Genomic DNA, 15,127 nt, shown 5'->3' with positions numbered 1-15,127 from the left:
CCAAGATGGGTGTGCAGAACTGCTCTAGCATGAGTGTTGGCCGATTTTGCCATACCCACAACCTCAGAAGAAGAGGACTGGTATCGGACACTCACCTGGAATTGGCAGTGGCCCGATCGATTAACCAGGTACACGGCACCTATTATTGATAGCCTACAAAGGCTAATTAATGTTAGAATATAATGTTTTATAAATAATAATTAATGTTAATGTTTTAATATGCAATGCAACTTCAACAGGTGGGACCAACTTTTGGTCGCAAGTCGATGACTGGTTACCTGTCCTTACAAGGAGTGTATGCGGGGGAATGCCGAGTGGGGAGAGTTTTAAGAGAGGTTGATCGTCCATATCATGATATGCGACTTCAGGTTGGTATCGTGCCTACTGTTGACAATGGCAAATACAATAAAAAAGCCTTCGAAGAATAAGTAGGCTATGAAGTGCAACATACAAATACAGATGTAGCCTATCATGTCAGCATTCTAACAAAAATAACTGCAATTAGGATTAGGATGACGTTAGGCAGGGTGTGAACGGGGATCCAGGGGGAGCTCGGCTTCCCTTAATGAGACATGAGCTCCACTAGGTAATTGATTTGTGACATTTTTGCCGTGGCTATTATTGATGTATAATTGATTTATGGACGTTATTAGTATTTAGTAACTATTTTAACATGATTCCGGCGTGCAGGCTGCGCCGTCACCATTGTAGCGCTGCGGTGCAAAACAGACTTCACAAATATAACCTAAACTTTAGAAAAACACAGATTGTTTTAGTTCACCTCAGACTGTGTGCTGAGTCGGCATCAATTATTGATCTGTTTTGTCGTCAGAAAACTACAAAGTTATCCACCAGATCATCCATGATTGAAGAGACATATGGGCCTGTGAAGTGCGCCCCATCAGCTGACTGTAATTTAGCCTTGGCCTAGTGTAACATTTTCTATGTTGAATCCCAAATAAATTGTTGACATTTCTAAACGAAAGCCGGAGACTCCATCATTAAATGTATACTTTTTCGCGGTTATTCAGCTTCTTCTTCTCCTCCGGAAAAACACGACCGCATTGCATTGTGGTATACGGGAGTAACATGTAGGGAACATCGTATGTTCACCCAAATTTTGGGTGTTTTAAGTCCCTTATATAGTGAATGAAATTTACCACTGGGAATTCGAACACCACTACAAAATGGCGAGCACCCTATATAGTGCACTATATCCGTAAAAACATGCTTAGATAAAGATGTTAAAATGTGTTTAAAAACACACAAAGATGATTAGAATGTTTCAAAAATATATTTATGTTTCAAAAAAATATGATCAGAGATATTTAAAATGTGTAAAATATGATCAGAGATATATACCGCCCCCTCCCTACCGGACTGAGGCAAACCGAACCGAACCACACGCTTGGCCATTTCAGATGGTAGGCGACTTTCCGCTCGCCCTGTCGGCTGGCTGCGCGGCTTCACGAGCAAGGAAGCGACAGTTCCACGGGAGTGCGCCCGCTTGTCGCGCCGCCTGACAGAATGCTGCGCCTTGCACGCTCGCCCCTCCTTTGAGAATGTAGTAGCAGGCGCGACAAGGACTCCATGGCTCTCCATCAGACCCCCCCCCAAAATGTTTTCTCAACGGATCTCCATGAATCACACAAGTGGTCAATTTTGTCTTCAAAACGGCGAATTTCGCCGAAAGGTGACTGGTTTGCATGCCTGTTATAGTCCCTGACTGTCCGTGAGAATGATATTTTCATCAGTTCCCAAAGCCTCTTGGGCTTTGGCCATTATGCCAGGGACTGACGCTTCATACTTAAAAAAGCGGATTGCCACACTTATTCGCGGTAACCACTTCCCATCAACTAAGTCTGCAAGGAAGAGGTTCCTAAACATTGGGGTACATACAAAAAGTTAAAAACATATTATTGGCCCTGTTTTGCTGTGGTCGTGTTTGAATTATCAAATTCTTGTCTAATGGCCCTGTAGACAAACATATCTAGATTATAACAACACTTGGACAGGGGTTTGTGACTACGTAGCATCAATAATGAAAAAGACCCTCAATTAGAAGTATAGGTCGAAAATCAGCCTAAAAAAATACAGAAAACGTATAATTGCACCATAAGCCTGAAATATATATAATAGGCATGTGCTATTATGCTGGATGAGAGAACACACACGCACACGCACACGCACACGCACACACACACACACACACACACACCTATCCTAGTCCCCCAGTTGGTTAGTGGCAATTAATTGGCTGAACTGCAGTTATAGAACACCAACTTTAATAAAACATTCCCATTAGTCCTACTTTTAATACCGGTACTCACCTCTGGAAAGGCTTAACCATACTGGCTCTCACGTTAGACGCAGCAGCCATCCAGGCAGACCCAGCTGCAGCACTGGGCCTTTGGAAGCGCCCAGGTCCGACGACAGGCCTGGAAGTGGCACTTAATTCTGTCTCCCCAGTACCCTCTCCAAAGACCTCATAGTGCGCTCTAGGGCTTAGGTCAAAGCTGCTAAAAAACCCATCACTTCCAGGGAAGAGGGCGACATTACTGTCGTCCTTTAGGTACATCCCGGGGGAGCACACCTAGGCATATAAATGAACATTCAATTCAAATAGTCAATTTAACAGTTGCATGTTAAGACAGTCTAATTATTTTTGCAAACTTAACGCTGACAGGAGTGGTGAACACGTTGGTATGGTATGCTACATATAAGATCATCAAAGAGTCATCAAAGAGACGCTAGCTTGCATACGGTACTAAACAGATCAAAACGGGATTGTCCAATTAATTAACGCATGCATACCTGGAAGATTCTGCAAATCTTTTCCATGGACATGTCCTCTATCCTCAAATTGACCCTCCTTTCTCCTTTAAATAGTGTGATAGTGTCCATGTTTAAAATCAAAATGAATTGCTGCTCATGGACCGCCGCGTGTTGCATGGAACCGGATATTGAAAGAGGTTGCGTGACCTCAAGACCACTAAATTGCAAAATGTCATTTTCACATACTTGATATTCTGGTCATGCATTGTGTTTAAAAAAAGAGAAAAGTGGGACGTTTGTATAATGTATAATGTAAATGAAAGATTGATTATTGAAAAAACAGGTCACTTTTCGTTTTTCGTGTTTTGATTTCCAAACGGATATGTAGTGAGCGGAAGATACACGGATTGATGATTGCATGTATTTGTGAATATTTGTGAAGTATTTTAATATAGTAACTGATGTTCTTTAATACTTCAGCTATCGAACAGTAAACCACAATGTGGTATTCCCTTTATTTCCACAAGGCCTGTGTTTGTTTGTTTGTGTGTGTGTTTAGGGTTAGGCTTCCTCAGATCAAACTATCTTGATCTGACGAGGCGCAGTGTGATAATGCGAATGGTAAACTGTTGAGGAGTGGGCATGTATCTCTGTGTGGTGGAGAACAGGATCTGTGCAGTAAGTAAGTCATGGACAGGAAGGGAAGAACGCGTTTGTGACGTCGGTTCTCATCGAATGTCGACATCTAGGCTACCTTTGGATTGTCTCTTAAAAGTTCAGGGGCCCTATTTCAACAGTCTGAAACGCAAGTGAGAAGCGCCAAATGCAAGTAGCTTTGTGGGCGGCTCTATGGCGATGTTGCTATTTTACCCGAGGATAAATGCCTCTTGCGCGACGAAGGGTTGCCCTGAAGTAGCCTACCCGTAGGTGTGGTTTAGGCGTAACATGCAATGAACCAATGAGTGCCATCTCCCATCCCCTTTAAGAGCCATGAGCGCATTTGAATCTGAAGAGTTGATATTTTGACTACGCGTATGCAGTCTCCGATGAGACAGATGCATGACCACATGAATTTTAAACTTCAAATGTCTTTTTTTATGGCCGAAAAGAGTCCTCAAATAAATTTCGGAAAAGAAAACTTTCTATTTAAGGATATATGCAATACATTAACTAACATTATACCACGGCCTGGGGGAATGCTAGATTCTGATTGGCTGCAGGGTGTGCATTAGTAGTAGTTCCAGTCAAATTGTCTGTTCACCATTCTCAATTAATGCGCTAGCTGGCGTATCATATCAGCCTGTCTCAAAAATGAGTAACCATAGCAACGGGAACGCAGTCAAAGCCGACGGACTAGAATACCTCCCGTTGCTAAGTTGTAGCTAAGATCCGTCCTAATAACTGGAGTAGTGAACAACGATCCGTCGCATAAGAACCTTACGGGAGGGTAATGTTTGTTCCAGGAATTAGTCAAACCCTCAGGCGTTACCAGGGAAACAAAGTTATGGCTTGTGAAAAACTTTATATTTGGATTGTAAAACGCATGAAAATATAAATGAATGGTCTTAATTTATTTTCTTTCGCAAGTGACCGTGGTATAAGCGGGATAATGCCCTTCGAGGTGTCCATTATGGACTTCGCGGAGGCGTGAACCGTCCCACGCGAAGTCCATTAATTCCTGATAATGTTGCTGTTTTAAGCACATGGGCTATCATACATAGCCACTACGGAGTAGGATCGAACACATAAGCTGCCCACACATAGCCACTAGGAAGTAGGATCGAACACATAAGCTGTAATTACTATACATAGCCACAAGGGGGGCAGGACCCAACATATAAGCTGCAATAACTATTCCAGCCACAGATGGCAGCACCTTTAGACAGGTGAGGAAGGCGGAGCCAATACGTCACATAGGCCACGCCTACTCGGTATTAAAGCAGGGCCTGGAGCCAACAAGAGCAGAAACATCCGGCAGACCATACTAGGGAGTTAGATACAGAGGCCTGCTGTTTGTCGCTCACACGCGTGTCCATACAATTCCCCTCCTTTTGCTTCATAATCACCATGCCGAAATACTTTAACAAACAAAGTGAGTTGGCTTAGCTCAGGTCGGCTTAGCTCAGGAGGTAGAGTAGTTGTCTCGTAACCGAAAGGTTGCTAGTTCGATCCCCAGCTCCTCCTAGCTGAGTGTTGATGTGTCCCTGAGCGAGACACTTCACCCTAACTGCTCCTGACGAGCTGGCTGTCACCTTGCATGGTTGACTCTGCCGTCGGTGTGTCAATGTGTGTATTAACCGATGTAAGTCGCTTTGGATGAAAGCGTCTGCTAAATGCCCTAATTGTAATTGTAATTGAGTTAAAAGCGTTCCGGATTGGACTACTTTCTCTAAGAACGCGACAATAATGGACACCTCGTCGGGCATTATCCCTTACATGTTTCTTACCAGTAATGTATGCATTATCGTTATCGACTTGTGTTCCTAATATGCATGTTAATATACATTGCCATGGACTGTATTATGCGTTGCGTGTTTAGTTTGCGTGTGTTTAAACAGATGGATGCACACAAGTTTGCAGATGCATTGATCTAAAAGAACAACATATTACCGCTGTATCAGCTGTTCTTTCCCAAATAATTTACCAAGAATGTGTGGCTAGCAGTGGCGGCTGGTGAATTTTATTTTAGGGGGGGCTAAAAGTTTGTAAACCAAACCCCCTGTAGGGGGTCTGGGGGCATCCTTCCCCCGAAGATTTTTTTGTGATTTTCACATACAAGCTAAGCATTCTGGTGCATTCTGACAAAATAATAAAGACAAAAGAGAACATTTCCTTACCAAGACGAATGGAGCCGGGGAACTAAGTTTTAACTTAATTTATTTGCCTTGTAGAATTCAGCAAAATATTAATTAAAAGTGCAAATACATCAATAATAATTGGGAATTATACACGAGAGAGAATGTGACTCTAAAATGGGTGAGTTACGGCCAATCTATTGTGTTGGTAACTTCACTCATAAATCTATCTACAGTCAAGTATGCATTTAAACAAATACGATAAAATATCAATATAATATGTGCAACCTTTGATGTGCTGTTGTTCAAGACAAACTGAAGGCATGATGCCACCATAGGTTTGCAGAGAACTATATACAATATACACACTGAAGGCATGATGCCACCATAGGTTTGCAGAGAACTATATACAATATACACACTGAAGGCATGATGCCACCATAGGTTTGCAGAGAACTATATACAATATACACACTGAAGGCATGATGCCACCATAGGTTTGCAGAGAACTATATACAATATACACACTGAAGGCATGATGCCACCATAGGTTTGCAGAGAACTATATACAATATACACACTGAAGGCATGATGCCACCATAGGTTTGCAGAGAACTATATACAATATACACACTGAAGGCATGATGCCACCATAGGTTTGCAGAGAACTATATACAATATACACACTGAAGGCATGATGCCACCATAGGTTTGCAGAGAACTATATACAATATACACACTGATGGCATGATGCCACCATAGGTTTGCCTGGGGGGGGGGGGGGGGGTGAGGGCCGCTGTAACCGTGTCCCGTCCTCACGGGAAGGGGGGGGGGGGTTGGGGGACAGAGAGAGAGACTACATTAGATGTGTTCGCAGTGTAACGACTGCCAACTGCACTGTTTTTATCACAAACATGAAGCAAGCATCATGTCCCGAATAAATTCAATATCAGGCCTCGAATCACAACAAATAGAATGCAGGGAGACAGCAGGCAATGGAGAAACGAAATGATTTTCCAAAATCACACCCGAGGTACAGTCTAGAGATACAGCACCAAGTTACAGCAATTACTAATGCTCTATAAACAATTAGATAAGGAGGCTACAAACATGTTCTGATGGCAAAGGTTTCTCTCTCTCTCACACACACACACACACACACACACACACACACACACACACACACACACACACACACACACAACGTGTTCGCACTGTCACGACTGCCAACTGCACTGTTTTTATCACAAACATTATGAAGCAAGCATCATGTCCAGAATAAAATCAATATCAGCGCAGCTTGGGCCTACCTTATTTGAAGAGAAGCTCACATCGACGGCCTTTCTGAGTCGCAAACAGGTTAATCACCATGTCATTGACGTCCGGTGGTTTTTGGACGAGGTCCCGCTCAATAGACAGCATCGCTAGGGCGTTAAGCCTATCTTGTCCCATGGTACTTCGGATAAATGTTTTGATCCTCTTCAGTGTACTGAAGCACCTCTCTGACTCTGCCGATGTCATTGGGGTTGTCATTGCTATTTGTGTTCATTTCAATGTCTCCGAAAAAGCGCACTGAAGATTGTGAACGTCTGTTTCTCGTCACCTGCTCGTTGTGTCTCTGTACGGAGATGCGGTGGCCGTCATCCAGCTGACATTGAAAGCTTCACACAGTTTCCAATGTGAGCTGCACTGCATTCATGTTTCTTTATTTTACAGGACGCATGTTTTAAATCCACAACCCCTTGTTGGGTCCAAGCTGTCTCCTCCGAACAGAACGCAAGGGAAACGGAAGAGAGCGCTCCTAGCTAAGCTAGCCGTTAGCCAGTCTTTCCTTTCGAACCAAGAGGTGCAAAATGAACGATTTTGTCGCGTGTCCTTTTGTTTTATCTGAACAACGTTTGGCCGATGTGCCCCCAGTCTCTTTATTTCTTTTTTTTCTTCCATAGACATCAACGAAAACGGATGAGTCAGTAGATAGTCCACTTCATTAGGTGAATTAGCACTCGCCATTGTGGTCAGGATTTTTTTTCACTTTTTTCTCCCGCCTCCAACAGTGACCGTCACCAGGGAGAGTCACTGTCTCTGTTGGTCTGGGCCAGAGGGGGTCCGTGTACTTTGCGGCCAATGGATTTTCGTTTTGAAATGAGAAAACCAAAATCGGGAAACGAGCTGTTTCCCGATTACCATATAGAGATAGGAAAACAAAATTCCGAAAATGACCCATTTTCCGAATTTTGTTTTGATAATAGAAAACGGAAAACGGTAAAACGACCAGTTATCTGATTTTCTTTGATGTGCTTAAACATGGACATCGGGAATTAAAATACTGCGTGGAAATCTTCTTTCTCAATTTTGCGAAGATTTTGTGTTGTGACCCGGAAGTTGCTCTCACAAGCTTAACCGTTACATTTAATTAAGCATGGAATGGAAATGGAGAGCTTCATATTGTTTCGCGGACCCAAACGGCTGACTATGAAGCAAGAGGACATGTCTGCAGACAGAATTTGCAGGATTTTTCAGGTGATGTGACTTTACAACTTATAATTGACACTTTTATCCATTGCAAAAAAAATGCTCACACAGTTCACAGCGCCTTAGCTTGGTGGCATGTCATTCTACGACAGGTAGAATGAGTTAATGTTAGCATAGCCGCGGCTATTTTTTGAGCGCAAAATAGTTTTTTGACTTCCCACATGCAATTTTACAAACGGTAACATTAACATTTTGATTTTAACATTAACTCATTTGTTGGAGAGACTAGTGATGTACTAGTAGTGGTAATAATACTAGTTGACATGACATAACTGTTTAGGGATGTTCTCTCAACTAGATTGATTAGTTAGCATAGTTCGCTAAATATCTAACTGCCAGGGCTCGCAAATATCTAGCCACTCCTTCATCCACGATGCCGTGTGAAAGACGTTGTTGTCACTTGTCAGTCAAAGGACACATGGTGCTAAAGAAGCCGTCAGCTTTACTGTCAGGGAATGTGAACAAGGTAGTTTGCCACACCAGCTGGCGAAAGGAAGACTAAATTGTGTCATGGTGTGGTCAATGGTTGTTTGACAATAAAGATACATTTTCAACCATCCACTAAAACAATGGCTAAGAAGCCCAAATCATTTCTGTTTGATTTGAAAAGATAAGAAACATTTGTATTCAACCAAACAATAGCTAAAAAGCCCGAATTCTTTTTGGGATGATGATATATTAATGTTCCATATGGAAAAGCAAAGAGAACTGCTAAAGACTTGGCGCTCTGAGATTCTTCTGAACAAACTTCTGAAGAGTGCGTTACAAATAAAATTAATTATTATTATTATTATTAAAGAACTGCTGAGTTGCAGCACCATTGTTTTAGTTTTTCATTAATGAAAAAAGAAAACATGTTAAATGTATATATCCGTCTTTTGTCATGATTAATATACAGAGAAAATCGGTAATATGTGATAAATCATGATTAATCCACAGATTAATCCACACTTTTTTTTTTTATCATTTCACAGCCCTAATATATATATGAATTGTTTTAAGTATGTTGACCTGTGATGTATATTTGTTATGGAAACACGGGATTAGCATTAGTATTTGTACTATTTAATTACAATGTTTTTTAATCCTTTATGGTATTTTTCATTTAATTCTATTAAACAGGTCAGTTGCAGCAGTCTTTATATCACGGACGACTCCAACACGGCAATATTTCCAGAGCCAGCAGGCCATTTTTCCATAATTAATCTAACTAATCGCAGTCATTATGAGGTCCACGGCGATGCAGAGCACCTTCCACCCGCTGCTGGTGCTCCTGCTTTTGGGTTCATGCGCCGACCCTCACCGGCTTCTGCTTCTGCCACATCTTTTTCTGCGTCTGGTTTTTCCACTGAAACACCACCACCACCACCACGAGCTGGAAGTCCACGAGCTAGTGGAGCTAGCTTGTTCCAGGGAAGATCATTCCAAAGGTTACTTGTTAAATATGTAACTGATCTCTGCTGCTAAAATCTCGTCCTATAATATATAAATATCATTTTAGGCCCATAGGTGTGATTTTAAGACGGTCTGATTTATCCCCAGGTCAATCCATCTGGCAGAAATTGTTAATGAGAAACTCAGTCCTTCCAGGACAGTAGTTGTGCGCTTTTTGGAAGCTGAGGCCTGCGTTGAACAAATTTCGGTCAAAGTTCAAGATGCCGTGGGCTCTGATAAGCCTATTACCTTGACGGACACCCAAGGAAACGAAATAATGGACTCTGAGTGCACAAGAAGTAAGATGTATGATCAGAAACTTGCTTCTAATTTGTGATTTCTAATAAACCTTAATGTTGATTTTAAAGGAGTCATTGATTGCAAAAAACAAATTTACCTTGTCACAGTTGATTAACGACAGTTCAGTGGGTAAAATGTACGTACAATGAACCCTTAAAGTCCATTGACACTTCTTTCATATGCAAATCTCACAATTAAAAACCGGTAGGTATGTAAAGCAGGATTTGCTAAGAAGATGTATCTGAAAAGGTGCTGTTCTGACCCTTTGTTCATTAAAACCGCAAGCTGTAGTACTATGTTGTTTCTAACGTATCCTCCCTGTTTCTATTATCGGTAGATGTGATGGTTTAGTTTATTGGCAATGTGGCTAACGTTATTTCATGTCCCTGACTGTGTTTCATTCAAATAAATAACACGTGTTTGTATACAGCCCAACCAATGTTACATACCCTATTCGGAGACCGTAAGGAACCGTGTGAAATACCCCCAAAAAGTCAATGACCCCTTTTAAAAACAGAAGTGAAGTTAATGTTTTCTGACTTCTTAGGTTCCCAGTTCTGGAAACAGAACTCAAGAAAAATATATGCTGTGCCTGAAAGTGACTTTGTGGAGTTTCAGAATGGGAGAAGAGCTAAAACAAGGTAATACAACATTTGATCTGTAGGCAAATTCATATATGAACTAAAACTTCCTGAAGGAAATACCAGTGTAATGCAAAAGTTAAGAAAGGAAAAAGAAAAGAAAGTAGAGTGGAAGAATAATTATTATTTGAACTTAATTTGGTCTGCTTTTTTGAGTGATGATCATGAATGAAGTCATTATGATTCAATTATATGACAACAATGTCTCATAGGTTGACGCTTTTACAGAGTAAAATAAAGATGTATAAAATATTCAGAAAGATATTCAAACATTTGTTCATATGCACCATTTAAAAAAAATCTTTAATCCTTTCTTTTCTGTTCATACATTTAAGTCGAAGGGATGGAGATTCAAGCCTGCAGAAGGTCCTTGGACGTGTTGACCAGCTGAAGCAAGCCGCCGGGAGTCTCGAAGAGGTCACTAATTCAATCAACCAGCAGTCTCAGCTGGCCAAGTCTCAAAAGGAGGAGATCATGGCAAATGTCGGTTTGCAGCCCTTAAAGGAAGCCTTTGCATGTCTTGTGTGTAAAGGTACGTGTAAGATATGTAACAGTAGGTCATTCTACAGTACAAAACATAGCCGCCTGCCACCCTCAAGCACTGCGCTGACCAGCTGTCACGGGTGTTCATCGCCATCTTCAACATTCACTCGGCGGTAAAACACACTTCTGATTGCTTACAGTTAATTTCCTTCTATATTGCAGCTAACAATTAAATGTTATTTTCTGCATCAATTTATAATATATATTTTTTTAATCTTGCAGCTGTAATGGCAGATCCCATGTTTGCCACATGCTGTGAATCGATAATTGGATGTCGTACCTGTGTGGAGCTGTGGTTAGTCACATCAGACCACTGCTTGAAATGCAGGGCAAGAGACTTTGAAAATAAAATACATGAAGTGAAGGGTCTCTCTGCTGCCTTGTCACTTTTCAAGGAGAGAATAATTGAATAGATTTGATTTGATAGATAATTGTTTGTTATTGTTTGTTATGTTTGCATTACTGGAACTACCTCAGTTTGTTTGTTGGATGTTATTATGGGTACATGACCAGAAAGATGTTGTTTGTTGTAATGTTTACATTGTGTGTGACCGTTTTAAAAAAAAAAAAGAAGAAAAAAAAGACAACTTCCACTTTATCATTGTTGTAATAAAATGTTATTTTTGGTATACTGCTTCTTCATTGACCATTGCAGGTCACTGTGTAACAGGTCACACATGTCTTGAGGTGATATCAATCAGAGACCTCACCGCATTTTTAAAAGGGCCATAGTTATGGTTAACCACATTTTGGTAGAGGGATAGCAAATCAAAGAGAGAACCAAACTCAGTTTCAGTCCATTGTTGGGCTTCTTCAGAGGGGAAAGGATCACTTCCATAAATGGATTCTCTTTTCAAGGCTGATCCCATTTCCTGCTGATACAGGTCAGCTGCAACTGCACCGACTGGCAGAAGGTCCTCAGAAAGTTTTGCAGGACACCCTTCTTTAGCCAGTTCGTTTGGTATTCCCCTTCCTGCAAGACAGTAAAGTGAGTAGTGAGATTAAAGGGGTTACACTTGTGGGGAGGTAATCATTTTGCCAATGATGTTTTGACTTGTTATTTTAGTTGTCTTTCACAGCATATTGGAGTTGACAATAATGACTAAGCTTCATTCAGATGAGGGTCATTCCTACAAAATTCACCCAATGTAAATGCCCTCAAATTAAAGATGAATGTCTGTGCTTTGAGCATGTATTCATTTACATTCAACTCCAAACCTGTAGAAGTCACCTAAAATAGCAAGAACATGGTCAATGTCCAAAAAACTTGATTCTAACTAATAACATGTTTTACTAATTGAATCTGCCCCTCTACAGTAAGTACTGGATTTGCAGTGTTGCAATTTGAGCTACACATTTGTGAATCCATTTCAGATTGAACTCTACAATAGAACATCAAAATTAATTTACACTGCTTTATTAGCAAGTTATGCCTGTAATACAGCCAGTAAAATGAAATTAATCATACCTGGGATCCTGTGTGCATTCCATGCCTGTACGACATTTGTGATGCCAATCCTAGCCAGCTGGCATGTCAGGTTTGACACACAATACCTGGATGTGTTGTCCTCCATGTCCAGTTCCTCCTGGTCCACCAGCTGTACCAGAGCTGTCTTCAAAGGGTAGTTGACTCAAGCATTCACCTCCGACCACATTCTCTCTATCACATGGTTCTGTGCAGGTTATAAGGATAGTGTCAGTCTGCATGCCCTCATTAGAAATACGCCTCAATGGCAAGAAACCAGGATTCATTTTTAACAACACATTTATTTTACCCTTGTAGAAGGTGTCTGAAGGTAGGGCTGCCTTTGAGTATTGTGTCGATGTTCTGCCAGTTTTTCCTGGATGAATAAAGCCAGATATAATTCTTTCCCACAGTCAACTCTGACCTGGTCCCATAGTCCATAGGAAAGAACAGCAGGCCTGAAGATAAATCACCGACAAACATAAAATATACATAAACAGCATCAGTCTCTTAGTCATGGCCAGCTAAAGTGACAATTACATTTTTTTGTCAAAAATGGAATGATATCAATAATAGTAAAACTGGAAAATGAACTAAGAAACTGGAAGAGGGAAAAAGTTTTTTGTTTTTTCCAAATTAATTATTTCCATATTACAAATCTAGGTTTTAACTTTTTTTAATGTACTTGTTCAAGTCTGGGTCCTCCTAAGGAGACAACTTTGGGTTCCACCTTACAAAGTCTGTGAAGTTAATTTACCAGTACACTTCCTCATAAATCACGATGTTGTTCTTTATTGGCATGGTGGAGTGACCGACCACCTTCTTGCTGAAACCATTGATAGCCATAACATGAGTCACTCCAAACATAACAAGCTTCTCATTCTGATCTACATGCAGCTTGTGACCCATGTATTCTGCATTCTAGGGTATGGGGTTCAGATTCCGGGCACCCTAAAATATAAGAATTACATTATAATAAAAACTCAATAATCTTTCATTCGTATGATTAGAATCTCAACACGTATGTTCTATTGAAATGTAGAAAACACAATGCTATTTGACCTTACCTGCTGTCTTGCAATGTGGTAGGGTTGATGAATACTTCTCAACACATTGCCCACTCTGCCTTCAGAAGCTTTAACCCCTTTTGCGGATAGATATCCAGTCATCATTTTTCGACCAAAAGACGATCCAGTCTGGGGGGGGGGGGGGGGGGGGGGGGGTAGGTATGATGTTTGGCATACATAATATATATACATATTATAAAACAATTGGGTTCTATCGAGTTATTAAGCTGTTTCTGATTGGACGAGAGACGTTCCATGAGTTGGAATATCCCAGGACATCCCAACTCGGACTTTCACAGCTAATAATAAATCACTCTGCGATGACATTCTAAAGCGCGTTGATGATAACTGTTAGTTCTTGTAATTCCAAACCAAGACGTTGACTGGAACTATTTTTTGTTGCGGAGAAACAATGGTGAAATTAACATTTTTTAAATCAATAACTTCGTGTTGAAATGTTAATTGGTTGAATATAAAATTGTTTTATAAAAGCAATATAGTACTCGTGCGAGTGGGGTAGGTAAGGGATATTGTTACCTTCTGTTACCTACGGCCGAACACCACCCGTGGGAATATCCCTTACCTACCCCACTCGCAGCCTACTATATTGCTTAAATATATATATTTAATTATAAATAATAAATCATCTTAGTTTAAATGTAAATTTTATGCTAAATGTTACATTTGATAATAATGTGATTAAGACGTGCATTTTTTAAAAATACAGAAATATTTTCTGTTGATTAACAACCAACGTGTTTATGAATTAAATCCAAAAATTGCATTAGCACCAGTCAGATGCCCGACTTTGCATATAACTGTGGTCAGCTTTTTATGTAAGAGTAGCATTCCTTTGTATGTTTTACAAAAGCGGTAATCGTGAAAGGTGGATGATAAAAAAAAACCTACCTCGAGAGTACCTTCAGCGACTTCAACTTCAAGTTGACTATCAGGGCAGAAGTCCCTGACAAGCCCCTGCTCAGCACACCACCTCCGCACATTCCTCTCGGAAAACCCCCGTGTAGTTCCAAACTGGGTGCATAACGCAGTGGCGATATCCCCACAGGACATTCCATTATTTCGGTGTTCTGAAATAAAACCTGCATATTCGTGCAATGCCATTTTGAGGTGCGTCTCAAGGATGTCTGGCTCCAAATTAAATACACCGCCAACTACTGATAGCTTGGCTCCAAATTAAATACACCGCCAACTACTGATAGCTTCCGGGTCACAACACAAAAATCTTCGCAAAATTGAGAAAGAAGATTTCAACGCAGTATTTTAATTCCCGATGTCCATGTTTAAGCACATCAAAGAAAATCAGAAAACTGGTTGTTTTACCGTTTTCCGTTTTCTATTATCAAAACAAAATTCGGAAAATGGGTCATTTTCGGATTTTTGTTTTCCTATCTCTATATGGTAATCGGGAAACAGCTTGTTTCCCGATTTTGGTTTTCTCATTTCAAAACGAAAATCCATTGGCCGCAAAGTACACGGACCCCAGAGCTATAGAGAGAGAGAGTTGCGACACGCTATGATCTCGCCGACAGGGTGGTCACGTGGTTGTCACGTGGT

The 15,127-nt window shown here is 40.8% G+C and overlaps 1 long non-coding RNA gene across 1 annotated transcript; it reads right to left on the bottom strand.

Annotated features, from left to right (window-relative positions):
• Positions 1 to 11,844: 11,844 nt before the first annotated feature.
• Positions 11,845 to 12,921, bottom strand: LOC307091484. Its single transcript, XR_013812741.1, has 3 exons — positions 12,796 to 12,921; positions 12,489 to 12,693; positions 11,845 to 11,993 (listed from the first exon to the last, which is right to left on the bottom strand). It is a non-coding gene; the product is annotated as an uncharacterized lncRNA (long non-coding RNA).
• Positions 12,922 to 15,127: the final 2,206 nt, after the last annotated feature.

This window comes from Pollachius pollachius, assembly GCF_949987615.1.
Source record: "Pollachius pollachius genome assembly, chromosome: 20".
Classification (NCBI taxonomy): Eukaryota; Metazoa; Chordata; class Actinopteri; order Gadiformes; family Gadidae; genus Pollachius; species Pollachius pollachius.
Note: the sequence above shows the minus strand (reverse complement) of the source record. Positions and strands in the feature narration are given on the sequence as shown.